The sequence below is a fragment of the Meles meles genome, chromosome 15 (genome assembly GCF_922984935.1).
Source record: "Meles meles chromosome 15, mMelMel3.1 paternal haplotype, whole genome shotgun sequence".
Taxonomy (NCBI): Eukaryota; Metazoa; Chordata; class Mammalia; order Carnivora; family Mustelidae; genus Meles; species Meles meles.
In genome coordinates this window covers 15,776,928-15,791,313 of record NC_060080.1, presented here as the reverse complement: position 1 = coordinate 15,791,313, position 14,386 = coordinate 15,776,928, and the positions used below count along the sequence as shown (strand labels likewise).

Sequence of the window (14,386 nt, the reverse complement as noted above, 5' to 3'; positions counted from 1 at the left end):
AGTTTGGAGGAACTCACATAAAGAATCAACTGCTCAACCTGGAAGTGACATACATTTTTCTTCACAACTCTCTGGACGGAACTACTCACATCCTCTCAGTCACTCCCATCTTCCCACCCTCCTCTGAACTGTGAAGGAAGTATATTCCTAGCAAGTGCCTAGAAGGTGGAAAGTATAAACTATTTGGACAACAATAATGATGGCTCAATTCACAACATAGAATGCATGAGCCATAAGTAGCCATATTCTGTCATGAACCCGGGGCTCAAAGAATGATGACAAAACAGATGCCTAGAGAGAAATGAGGACAGGAGAGAGAATTCTGCCTCAACTCCCAACTAGTTTTTCCCCCCCGGATCCTGTTTCAACTTTGTACCCAGATCTAAATGCATTCCTGCCCTTGGAGTGGGAAATCAATTGTTCTGGGTGTGAACTCAAAGTTAACTTTGAGATGCCTATTTGGCTTTTAAGTGGAAATGTTAGGGAGGCTGTCTGATCTATAAGCCTGGAACCCATGTAAACACTTCAGGCTGGAGATATGACATTAAGAGTTATCTATAAATGGTATTTAACACTGTGGGGGTAGGGAGAGTGTCTAGATAGAGAAGTGGATCAAGGACAGTGTTCTAGGATACCAATCAGCTAGTATTAAAGGACAGTATGGAGGTTCCTCCAAAAATTAAAAATAGAACCACTATATGATCCAGGAATCACACTACTGGGTATTTACCCAAAGAATAGAAAAACTCTAATTCAAAGGGATACAGGCTCCCCTAGGTTTATAGCAGCATTATCTACAATAGCCATACTATGGAAGCAGCCCATGTGTCCATCAATAGATGAATGTATAAAGAAGAAGTGGTAGATATACATACGATGGAATATTACTCAGCCATAAAAAAGAATGAAGTCTTGCCATTTGCAACATGGGTGGAGCTACAGAGTATAATGCTAAGTGAAATTAGCCAATCAGAGGAAGACAAATACCAAATGATTTCTCGCACATGTGCAACTTAAGAAATAAAAGAACAAAGGGACCAAAAAAAAAAAAAAGAGAGAGACAAACTAAGAAACACTCTTAACTATACAGGAAAAAATGGTTACCGGGGGCAGGAGGTGCAGGGGGTCAGTGAGGATGGGTGAAATGGGTGACAGGGATTAAGAGGACATATATCGTGATGAGTACTGAGTGATATGTTGAATTACTACATTATACACCTGAAACTAATGTAATGCTACATGTTAACTACATTAGAATTAAAAATTTTTTGAATAAATAAATAAAGAGGGGCATCTGGGTGGCCCAGCCGGTTAAACTTCTGCCTTCAGCTCAGGTCATGATCTCAGGACCCTAGTATTGAGCCCTGCAATGGGCTCCCTTTTTGGTGGGGTGTCTGCTTCTATCTCTCAGTCTGCCCTTCCTCCCTGCTCATGTGTGCTTGCTCCCTCCCTCCCTCTCTCTCTCTATCCCTCAAATAAATAAATAAATAAAATCTTTATAAATGAATGAATGAATGGCACAGAGAATGAGAGGGAATGCAGGAATATCTTTCCACTACATCTTCTGGTTGATTCCTTACCATTTAGGACAGCTTAGATGCCTCTCTGACTCCCTAACCTAACTGAACCACTCTCTTTCACATTCATTTATTTTTTTTTATTTTTAAAGACATATTTATTTAAAGATTTATTTATTTATACTCAAAGATTTATTTATTTATTTTAGAGAGAGTGTGTGTGCATGAGAGGGGGCAGGGGGAGGGTAGAGGGAGAGAGAGAATCTCAAGCAGACTCCCCACTAAGTGCAGAGCCCAACACAGGGCTTGAACTCATAACCCCAAGATCAGGAAGCTTAACCAACTGACCCATCCAGGTACCCCACCATTTAGTTTTCTTTTATTACTTTATTTCCTACTTTCTCACTTTTTGTTTGTTGTCCTTCAAGAAAGCAAAGATCCTTCTGTTTTGTCTCTAGCATCTGAAACAATACCTAGCACATAGCAGGCTATATTTTCAAAAAAGTATTTCATGGAACTTCTGTTGTGAATGCTAGAGGTGATGACATTAATACATAGTCTTAGGTAAAAATGACTGTAAGTCAAGACCATCACCCTCCCACAAAACACTGTCTCTATGCCCATCACATAGTGCCGAGCTAGAAGTGTGACCTGAAGAATAGCAATAGTAGCAGCATTATCTCTGAGTTTGAAATGCAAATTCTAGGCCCCACTCAAGAACTACTAAATCAGAATCTGTTCTAATAAACTCTCTGGATGAATCTTATGCACATTAAGGTTTCAGAAGCATTGATGGAGGCTAATTCTAGGAAAAAATGATTCAATTTCAAAATATGCAGCCCTTCAAATAAATTAATACATGCACAAGAACATTAACACTCTTTACTCAAGGATTGTATACAGCATAATTTGCAGGGCAATCTCTGCCTTAATTAGACCTGAAAAACAGTGTGGAAAAAAGATACTCATATGAAAACTCCACAATACCAGTTTACCTGGAACACACGCCAAACAGATCCTATGGCCCTCACAGGGCACTACACTCTACTACTTAAGTGGAATCATTTAAACATAGACTTATTGAATGCTCACCATGTCTCACACTCTTTTCTAGACCTGAGGAATACAAAGATAAAGAAAAGAAGGGGTACTTGTTCTCTGGAATCTCACAATCTGATGTTGGAGACAAATAAGCACCGTAACAGAACGCAGGTGGTGAAACAGGACTATAAAAGAGGGACCTCACCCCACCTGCGGGCATTAGGGAATGCCATGCCAAAGTGAATCTTGCATCGTGTGCTAGAGTTAGGGTAAATGGAGGGATAAGGAAAGGAACCCCAATAAAGAGAACAGTGTGCACAAAAATATGAAAGCTACATGGAAGAGAGATTGGGCATTCCAGAAATAGCAAGGAGTGAAGATGTGGAAAACAATGAGGCTGCTGCAAGTAACCCAGGAGTAGAAGAGTAAGAGCTTCAACAATAGCAGAAGTGGTGGGAACTCATCCAAGCATGATGTACAATACAGAGTTGTAGAATCCAGTTTTGCCAAGTGACTTGGGCAAGTTAATTTCTCTGTGCCTTATTTTATCCTTCAAATAAAAATGGCGATAATAATAGAGTGGTCATCAGTCTAGAAAGATAGTTTTTAAAAAAATGATTGAACTCCCTTGCTTATGTTTTCTGGCATAGGCTTATTTAGGGAAATCAGGGACATAAATCACTTGAGCAGTGCACCACAAAGGCACTAGCATGGGTTGAAAGGCTGCATTAGTGAAACATGTTCATTGAAATGCACACATTGAGTTGTACATTACTAATGAGAGAGAATACCTTAAATGTGTAATGCCATTGTAATGTAATCATTCATTTATTTTGTGTATTTGTTTTTCCAGACTCTGTGGTCACATGTTAATACTGACCTCACTGGGCTGCTATGAGGATTAAAAATGAGTTAATTCACACGCAAAACAAAAAACAAAAAACCTCTTAGGCAGTGAGAGGCTTTTTCTAAACTCATCGTGTTAACTATTGTATTAAGGAAGTAAAACTGAAAAATGGAAAGGTCATGAAGAAGAGGGACCAGTCCATGCCCAGGACTGGTTGGAGGGTGGTGCTTATCACTAAGGTTTTGAATACAAAAGGATCAAGGCTTCTTTCCTATCTGTGGCTAAGTTTCTACTCATCTGCTTCTACCCCTCACTCCAAAACGATGCCACATTCACTACTGCACTTTTGGACAGATAAACAGTGATCACCTACTACGTGGCAGGTGCTGAGAATGCCACCGTTCACAAGCCCAGTATGACCTTTGTCTTCACGGAGGTTGGGTGCGTTAAGTTCGAAGTACCTCTGGAATCGACATTTTCCACATTTTGCTAAAACGAGGAGTAGCAGCGGCTGGCCGTATTACTGCTAATAAAGAGGGTCAACTGAGAATCCACTGTCCGGCGTATGTGGGTAAAGGGAAGGAAGAGATAGAGCCGTTAACGGAGGTGGGAAAGACAGAGCATGGAGAAAGGCGTAAGGGAAGCAGCGTATCAGAAAGACTGGAGCAAAAGGAAGAAGACATTCAGATGAAAGGGAAGCGAAAGTTTCAGAACAACTACACCCTTTTGACGGTCTCGCTGAACCCGGAACACGCGTCCCAAGCTAAACTCAAGGACCTCCTAAACCTGAACCAGCCGCGCTTCTAAACGGACCGCCTCCCCGCAGCGCGGCGCGGCGCTGTGACGTCAGGGTAGGCGGGATTTCCGCTCCCGGTGACGTCAAAGCAGGAGCGTTGCGGTAGAGCCCGCTGCCTTCTAGGTGGACAGGTGAGGCATTGCCCGCAGTTCGGGGGTACGATTGCACGAGGGCTGACTGGCAGGCAGGCACGTGAGAGCCAGAGCCCTTGCTTGTGTGGCTCATCACACATAACACACGGTTATCAATGACAAGGAGGGCGGGAGTATTAACGAGGGAGTTAAGAGCCAGTGCTGCCCTGGGCCGGACCGTCCGCAGGGGCGTGAATAACCGTGCTGCGACCGCTCGGGGTTCACAACCACTTTGGTGCTGTCCCAGCAGTCGCTCCTCGGGGCGCAGTACTGGGCCGTTTATACTCCTAACTGCAGCCTGCCGGCCGGGCGTCTTACAACACCCCTTCGGAGAGGTAGGGGCTGGGATATTGGGCAACTGGCAGGAGGAGTGACTAGGAGGGGCCAAAGTCTGGCCGGGGACTCCAAGGGAACAGAGTTCTTGTACCAGCTTAGCCTCTGACTAGCCCTGGACAAGTCACGGTCTTCGCTCCGTGCATCTGTTTCCCCACTTGTCCATCCGCGGGGTCATTAAAGGCTCTTTTGATTTGATCTCAGGCTTTTCTGTAGGATCAGCCTCCTCCCCCACGCCTCTCCCAAATTTGTTACACCAGGTACCCTTGAGAATTGACTCGTGGGCCAGTCTCTGAACTTGACACGCCCCTGACCACGTGGTTGCTGTTCCGCCTTAGTTGCTCAAGTATCTTTCTGCGGCATTGGAGCGCCTTGGTCGCTCAGTCGGTTGAGCACCCACTCTTGATTTCAGCTCAGGTCATAATCTCAGGGTGGTAGGATCCAGCCGGGAGTGCAGCTCTGAGCTGCTCAGCGCGGAATCCGCTTGAGATTCTCTCACTCCCTCTGCCCCTCCCCGTGCTCATGGGTTCTCTGCCCTCTCTGAAGTAATTTTTTTTTTTAAGTATTTTTCTGTGGCACCAAGGTCAGAACCGAGCTTGTTCCCATGAATTTAGAGTGCAGCATGTTGGGGAACTCACTGAGGCTTTCAGTTGCCTCTACCACTTGCCTTGCATTGTATTTTACGTGCATGTGCTGCCGAAGCGAGCACTTTTGCATTGTATTTTAGGGAAGGCGTCTGTGCCTCAATTTTTCTCATCTCTATAAACTGGGATACATCCAGTATCCATTTGTTAAGATTGTTTCACTCACTGAGGTAATTCATATAGCACTTAGAACAGTGTTTTACAGGCAGTAAGCACTCTTGAAATCCCGACTGTCTAGGAATGACACATCCATACCCACAGCTCTCTAGATCTTTGCACAGGCAACGGTACTCACGATGTTTTACAATCACCCTTCACCCTGGGGCCTTAACTGTAAACTTTCACTCTTGAGTTTTTTATTTTTCCACACAAGGTAGGATGAGACAAGTATTCTTTGACTCACAAATTCATTTTTACCCTCAGGAGTAGTAACCTGACACCTGCCTTGTGCCTGGTCTGCCAACTCTGGAACAGTTAGTTCATAGTCTAATGTCCGACGGTAGTTCTTAGCCACTTTCATTCTAAGAACAGATCCCTGTGGTGAAAGTGACAGGCATAACAAAAAAAAAAGAAACCCAGAAAAGTTAGGAAATCTCTGGAATCTTTATTCATGAAAGTTTGTTTTTTAACTTATTTCTAAAACAATAAATAAGAATATCTCTTTTGGACTTTTTTCCCCCTCCATTTTTCCACCTAAATGTAAAGACGGCTTGGAGATCTATGGCCCTCTTCCCAGCATTGGTATATGGGGAGGGGGGTGGATCAAAGCAACACTGTAGGTTGCCCTCTAAAGTTGGCATTTATTTTAATAATTTAGACCTTTGTAATAGGTGATTTTCTTTTTCTTTCCTAAAAAGCCCATCCTTTTCAGCATTTTCTCGTTTGTAGTACTATTTAGAATTAAGTGTTAATTCTGAAATCTACTTTAAGTATATTTCAAAGGAAAATTAGCATATTACTTTTAATGAGTATATTTAATATGTAAATAGAGCAGTTCGTACAAATTTGTAGAATTTTTGGTTTTCACTGATGTCCAGAAGCTGACAGCTGCTTTCTGAGACATTAAAAAAAATATTTTTGTGTGATTACAATACAGTTTGAAGTTGTAGTTGGTGGCTTAAAATCCCCAAAAGACTTATGAAAAAAAAAATTTTTTTTTGCCTTTTTCAAGAAAAGAGAAAAGATAGTTCTGCAAGTTTTTCATGAGTGTCATACATGCTTCAGTTTTGCTATTTCCTCAGCGAGGGTGATGGACTTTATATTCATCATATAAGTTTATCCAGTTACACAGGTTGAGAAGAATCTCACTGGAGGTTAGCATGCAGTCATTAAAATAGCAAAATCAGATGAAATATAGAAGTTTTTTTTAAAAAGCTGTAAAATTGCTGGCCTCATGGCCACTTATCAAGCAAGAGCAAGAAACTGTTGCACAAATTTTGGTATAATGTGCATCATGCGTATTCCTTTTCTGACTTTTTCCTACGATATTATGCTATTTTTTTCCTTTGGATTCTGTAATACTGCATACAATTTCAGAGTGGTATGTGACTGGAAAATACTGGAATAAGAGTCAGGAGACTATAGAATTGATTTTGCCATTTAAAAGCCTTGTAACCGTGGACAAATAACATTACAACAGTCCTGCCCATTTTGCAGGCATTGTTAAGGTCAGTTGAGAAGGATGAGAATGTACTTCACAAACGAAAAGAACTACCAAAAAAAAAAAAATGGTTTTGTTGCTGTTGGTGAGGTGATCATCAAATCAACATAGAAAACGATTACTTCTTTAAATATGTTATTTGGAGAAAGATGGAATCGATACAAATCTAGTAGTTACAGCAGACCAAAAATGGTTCTGTTCATGGATCCGTATTATGTGTTGATTCTCAGCTGTATGTTTTGAAGCTTATGTGGGGCTGTGTGGTAAGATTCCCACAAGTTTTTCTCTTTAATTCCCCTTACAGCAATTGCAATTAAATAAATTACATGTGTAGTTTTAGTTTTCTTATTTTGAAATAATTATATATTAACAGGAAGTTGCAAAAAAAAATGTGCAAGGAGGTCCCCACTTGCTATTCAACTAACCTTCCCCAATGGTAGCACCTTGTATAACTATAGTACAATTTTAAAATCAGAAAACTGGCATTAATATATCCACAGAATTTACTGAGATTTCCCCCATTTCACAAGCACTCATTTGTGTGTGTATACACATATATAGCTCCATATAACCAACCATCTCATCCCACCCCAATCCCTAACTGCTGGCAGTACTAGTTTGTTCTCCAACTCTACAATTTTGCCCATTTCAAGAGTGTATGTAGTATAAACACAATCATACAGTATATAAATTTTTTTGAAATTTCCTTACTTTGCATAAGTCCTTTGGGATCCATTCAAGTTGTTGAGTGTGTCAATAATTTGTTTCTTTTGTTGCTGAGTAGTATTCTGTGATATGATTGTACCATTTTTAACGATTTCACTTGTTGAAGGACATTTGGGTTGTGTCCAGTTCCAGGCTATTACAATTACAACTGCTATGAACCTTTAAAGTTTTTGTGTGAATATGTTTTTATTTCTCTGGGATAAATGCCCAAGAATGTAATTGCTGGGTCATATGGTATGTATTTAGTTAATTTATATGATCATATGCTTTTTCTTCTTTAGCATTTTGATATGGTGGATTACATTGATTAATTTTTGAATGTTAACCATACCTGGAATAGGTCCCACTTGATCATGGTATATAATACTTTTTATACATTGCTCATTGCTGGATTCTTTTTGCTAATATTTTGTTAATATATAGATATGAGAGATATTGGTGTATAGTTTTCTTTTTTGTGTGCTGTCTTTGGTTTTGTCTTTATCAGCATACTAGTATTCTGTAAAGTCTTTAGTGGTAAACCTGTATTTCATGTCTGATATTAGTAATTTGTGCCTTCTCTCTATCTTTCTCAGTGGAGTTTTTTTTTATTGGTCTTTATTCATTTTTCCCTACTTCCAATTTTACTGATTTTTGCTCTGATATTTTTCACTTTCTTCTCTGCTTGCTTTAGGTGTATTTTACTTTTTTGTCTAGTTTCTTCATTATTCATTGAGACCTTTCTCATTTCTGATGTTAGCATGTAGTGGTATAGATTTCCCTCTCAACATGATTTTTGTTGCATCTCATGTATTTTTATATGTTGTATTTTCATTTTCACTGAGTTTTATGTATTCTTAAAATTTGCTTTGAAACTTCCTCTTTGACCTGTGGATTATGTGGAAGTATGTTCTTTAGTTTCTGAGTATTTGGAGATCTGTCTTGTCATTCTATTGTCTTAAAGACATAAGCTATATGATTTTAATTATTTTACATTTACATATGTTGTATAACTCAGAATATGGTGTATCTTGGTGAGTGTTCCATGGGCACTTGGAAAGAAGGCCTGTTTGCTGTTATTGGATGTCAGTTACATGTCAATTATATCCTGTTGGTTGATGGTGGTGTTCCATTCTTCCACACATTGTTGATTGTCTATCTAGTAGTTCTTTTCATTGCTGAGAGATTCCCAGCTATAACTGCATTTTTCTCTTTTTCCTTTTCAGTTCTATTAGTCTTTGCTTTATGTATTTTGAACATCTATTGTGAACATCTATTGTTCATTGCATATACAAGTTGTCTTTTGGTGGAGTAATCCTTTTATCATTATGACCTGTCTTTCCTATCCAGTTATTTTCTTTGCTGTAAAGTCCACTTTTTCTGACAGTAAAATAGCCAGTGTTGCTTTAAAGAAATAATGTTAACACAATATATCTTTTTTCATTCTTTTATCTTCAGGTTACCCCATCATGTTTGAAATGAGTTTCCTATAGACAACATATAACTTGGTTATATTTCTTTTTAAATCCTTAATACCAATCTCTGCCTTTCAATTTGTATAATTAGACCATTTATATTTAAAGTAATTATAGATTACTGTTAGGGCTTAATTCAGCCATTTTATTTTTTGTTTTCTGGTTTTTTCCTCTTATTTCCTCTCTGTTTCTCTTTTCTTGCCTTCTTGTAGCCTACTTGAGTATCTTTTAGAATTCCATTTGGGGGCACCTGGGTGACTCATTCAGTTAAATGTCTGACTCTTGATTTCAACTTAGGTCATGATTGCTGGGTCGTGAGATGAGCACCCCCCACTGCCCATTCCTCCGTTGGGCTGCATCATGATCCTGGAGCTTGTTTGGGATCCTCTCTGCCCCTCCCTGCCCCACTTGCACTTGTGCTCTCTCTTTCTCTTTGCCTCTTAAAAAATATTCCATTTGACTTATTTATAATGTTTTTGAGTTTATTGCTTAGTATACAGTTTTTTTAGTGATTGCCCTAGATGTAGCAGTATATGTAAATAATGTCACATAGCCTACTGGCATTGATATTTTACCACCTCAAGTGAAATTGAGAAACCTTACATTTAAATCCTTTTACCCGCTCCACTTTTTATTTGTAATTGTCATATTTCCTCTATATACATTGAGCACTGCATCAAATGATGCTATAACTTTTACTTCACTCATCAAATATGATTTAAGAAATTCATAAGAAGGATAGTCCCTTATATTAACCACTGCTTTTAACCATTCCATTGTTCTTCCTCTTTTGAAGTTAAACTTTATTCACTTATTTCTTTCTGTTTGGAGAATTCCTAAGAATAGGTTTTTTAGTGACCGATTCCTTTAGTTTTTCTCCATTTGAGATTATCTTTATTTCCTCTTCATTTCTGAGTGGTCCTTTTTCCTGATACGGAATTTGGGTTGACAGTTATTTTCCTTAAGTACTTGAAAAATGTTGTGCCACATTTTCCTGGCCTCCCTGATTTCTGATGAGAAATCTGACATTCAAATTGTTGTTCCCCTGTAGATACTATGTCATTTCTCTCTCTGCTTTTAAGATTTTTTTCCTTGTTTTGGTTTTCTGAAGTTTGACTCTAAGGTGCTTTTATTTCTGTAGTCAAGAAGCTCCCATAAGTATGAAAATTTATTATATGAAAAATAATGTATTTTAATTCAATGGGGGGAAAAGATGGTTTCTTTATTAAATGGTATTAGCACATGTAGCTCTCTTTCTGAAAGAAAACAGTAGATACTTACATAGGTGGATTAAAAGCTTAAGTGTGAACACTAGAATAATAAAAATGAAAATAAACATCTAGGACATTGTATGTAAAATACAGGAGCCAAGAAAAGGGTTGAGGGTCAGTGGTATACAAACTGCTCTTACAAGCCAGTAAGAAAAAAGATAAATAACCCATTTGAAACATGGGCATAGAATATAAATAGAGAGTTCACAGAAGAAAAAGTTCAAAAGCCCAGCAAACATGAAAAGATGTTTAAATGTACTAGCCGCCAAGGAAATGCAAATTGAAGAGTGAGATATTTTATACCTGAAGACTTAAAAATAGTGGTACCACTTCTTAATGATAGGATTACAGAGGGAAAGGTGCCTTCCTAGATTGCTAGAGGAAATGTGATTCTTACAGTCTTTTTGGAAAGCAATCTGGCAATACCTATTAAAATTCTGCCAAGTAATTCCACACTTGGGAATCTGGCCATTAGAAACAAAAGAACTGGTATATATGGATATACGTAAAAACAGGGAAATTTAAGAGTACTTACTGTGACATTGTCCCAGTACACTGGGAACTAATTAAGAACTTGTCAACGGGGAAATGGTCACATGAATTATAGTGTATCCATATTGTACAACCATTAAAAATAATGAATTAGAGTTATACTATTTGACTTGGCAGGATTTTTATGTGTTATTAAGTATGAGAGCAAAATGCATTGAAGTGTGTATAGTATGCTCCTATTTATCAAACACTGACAACTCATATTTATCAAAACGTGTATAGATGCTTATGTATATTTGTAATTATAGAAGAACATGAGTTAATAACATGAGTTTCCAAGTGATATGCATGGAAGTGAAAAGAAATAGAGATGAGGCATGTAAAAGATTAAAAAATAATTGACTATTAAAAAAATCCCAGCATATATTATATCTCATTTATCCATTCAAATGAAATTGTATATAAATAGAGAGATATAGATATGTGTAAAATTTCTCAAAGAACATGACCTCTGGAGTCATTCAGACATCTGGGTTCAAATTCAGGCTCTACCACCATCCAGTTTACTAGTTGTTACATAATTTCCATAGTATCTTTCAGTCAGTTTTCTCCTCATTTGTTTTGTTGGGGTAGAGAGAGGAAACAATAGTATGCATCTCATAAGATTGTTGTCAAGGGGCGCCTGGGTGGCTCAGTGGATTAAGCCGCTGCCTTCGGCTCAGGTCATGATCTCAGGGTCCTGGGATCGAGCCCCGCGTCGGGCTCTCTGCTCCGCAGGGAGCCTGCTTCCTCCCCTCTCTGCCTACCCCTCTGCCTACTTGTGCTCTCTCTCTCTGTCAAATAAATAAAATAAAATAATTTAAAAAAAAAAAAAAAGATTGTTGTCAGGATTAAGTGATACAACATTTATAAAGTGTTCAGCACAATGCCTGGTTTACAGAAAGTTCTTACTTACGGAAAGTGAGTTCTTACTATTGCCTTTTCTCTCCTGCTCTTTGACACTTACACATTTTTAAAAATTCATTACGGGCCCCTAACTTACATGAAGCACCCGCCCCCCCCCCCCCCCCCCCGTGGCTTACAGGACTTTACATATCTTCTTAGCTCATGTATTTCGAATTGTTCCTTTTCATTCTTTTGCTGGCTTCTTTTTTTCTTGCTTAGGGATATCCATCCCCACACTGCCCCTGCCCCCCAGATTCTAGCAGGAGCTGACTGTCAAAGAATCTTTTGAGTTAGGTGACTGGGTGAATAATGGTGTGGAACTCTGTATGGTGACAGAGAAGTCAGAATATAGGGTTTGTAGAGTTGATTTTTAAAACAAGATGATTTTTTTTTTTTTTGGCACTTATAAAAGTTTGATGCATCGGTGAGGCACCCAGATAAAAATGCTCAGCAGTTAGTACTCAAAGGAAGAAGAGGACCCAGGGCAGAACCTTTGGGTTCAGGGAGTGGGGGTAGAAAGTGTCTTCATTGAGGATGGGGAGACATCAATGAAGCCATAAGGAAGCTCTTTAAGAAGGAGCTGGGCATATCTTTTCTCTTCTGTGACCTTCTGGAGCTTTAGTTCTGTGGCTCCCACTGTTTTCTGGTCTTGTCCCTTATTTTCTTGAAACTTGCTATGTTTGTAACTGAATCAACTTCCTTTCCTCCAACTAACTTCCCTTTCCTGGTAGTTCCTCTTTATGTGAGTAGTGCTTCCATTCTTCTCATATTTAGCATCAGAATCCGGCTCATCTTTGTCACCTCCCCTTCCCTGGCTTCTGAGACTTGAGTCTCACATTCACTCCTTTATTCCCACCCTCATTTCCTGCTTAGGTTATTTTGATGGTTTTCAAACCTTAGTGTAGTCTTCTTTTTTTCCTGTCTTTCACAATCTTTTTAAAAGAACTACATCCTTCCCCATTTTATTTTTTTATTTAAATTCAATTAGCCAACATATAGTACATCATTAGTTTCAGATATAGAGTTCAGTAATTCATCAGTAACATAGAAGACCCAGTGTGCATCACATCACATGCCTCCCTTAATGCCTGTCCTCCAGTTACCCCATCCCTCCACCTACCTCCCCTCCAGCAACCCTTAGTTTATTTCCTACAGTTAAGAGTCTCTCATGGTTTGTCTCCCTGTCTGATTTCTTCCCATTCAGTTTTCCCTTCCTTCCCTTATGATCCTCTGCCCTGTTTCTTATATTCCACCTATGAATGAAACCATATGATAATTGTCTTTTTCTGATTCACTTATTTTACTCAGCATAATACCTTCCACCCATCCACATTGATGTAAATGGTAAGATTTCATCCTTTCTGATGGCTGGATAGTATTCCATTGTATGCTTATATTCATATGTATACACACACCACATCTTCTTTATCCATTCCTCTGTTGAAGAACATCTGGGCTCTTTCCATAGTTTGGCTGTTCTGGACATTGCTGCTGTAAACATTGGGGTGTAGGTGCTCCTTCGTATCACTACATTTGTATCTTTGGGGTGAATTAAATTATCTTTGGGGTAAACACTTAGTAATACAGTTGTTGGGTCATAGGGTCACATTTTAACTTTTTGAAGAACCTTCATACTGTTTTCCAAAGTGGCTGTACCAGCTTGTGTTCCCACCAACAGTATGAGGGTTCCCCTTTCTCCACATCCTCGCCAACAATTGTTGTTTCCTGACTTGTTAATTTTAGCCATTCTGACAGGTATGAGATGGTATCTCATTGTGGTTTTGATTTGTATTACACAAGTTTAAAAAAAAAAAACTTTCTTAGACAATTGTCTTAGTTCTCACTGATAAGAGGAATTTGAAAAACAAGACAGGATCATAGGGGAAGGGAGGGAAAAATGAAGCAAGACAAAACCAGAGAGAGAGACAAACCATAAGAGACTCTTAATCTCAGGAAACAAACTGAGGGGTGCGGGAGGGGAGGGGAATGAGAGGGATAGGGTGACTGGGTGATGGACTCTGGGGAGGGTACCTGCTATAGTGAGTGCTGTGAATTGTATAAGACTGAGGAATCACATACCTGTACTCCTGAAACAAATAATATGTTCTATGTTCATTTAAAAAGATTATTCAGGTGTTGAGAGCCATACATATGTGCGCATGTGCATATGTGTGTTTCACTTAATAGATATATATTCATTAATCTTTGAATGGCTTGATGAGTCTTTGCTACCAGCTAAACTAAGTTGTGATTTTATATTTAAAAACAAACAAACAAAAAAACCTTTCTTACATGGATGAATAAAGCAGAATTCTTAATTGAGTGGCCAAAATGAAATGCACACATTATTTGGATTTGGATGCTGAAGCTAAATGAGACTCATAACTCCAATTTCAGGTATTTGTGGTCATTAGTATAACCTCATTGTTTTCACTGGCTGTCTTTATAATAAATAAATATTATAAATTTGAACCTCTAAAATTCATACTTATCAAATGCTTTTCTGTTTTTTATATTGTCTTGGTTTGT

At 38.8% G+C, this 14,386-nt stretch overlaps 1 protein-coding gene across 1 annotated transcript in view; it reads left to right on the top strand.

The window, feature by feature from the left end:
- The first annotated feature begins 4,185 nt into the window (after positions 1–4,185).
- LDAH (lipid droplet associated hydrolase) overlaps positions 4,186–14,386 on the top strand; it is a 109,678-nt gene continuing 99,477 nt past the window's right edge. Inside the window, exon 1 of the mRNA XM_045979864.1 lies at positions 4,186–4,332. The gene's annotated coding sequence lies outside the window, so the exon portion shown is untranslated. The remainder of the gene's footprint in view (positions 4,333–14,386) is intronic.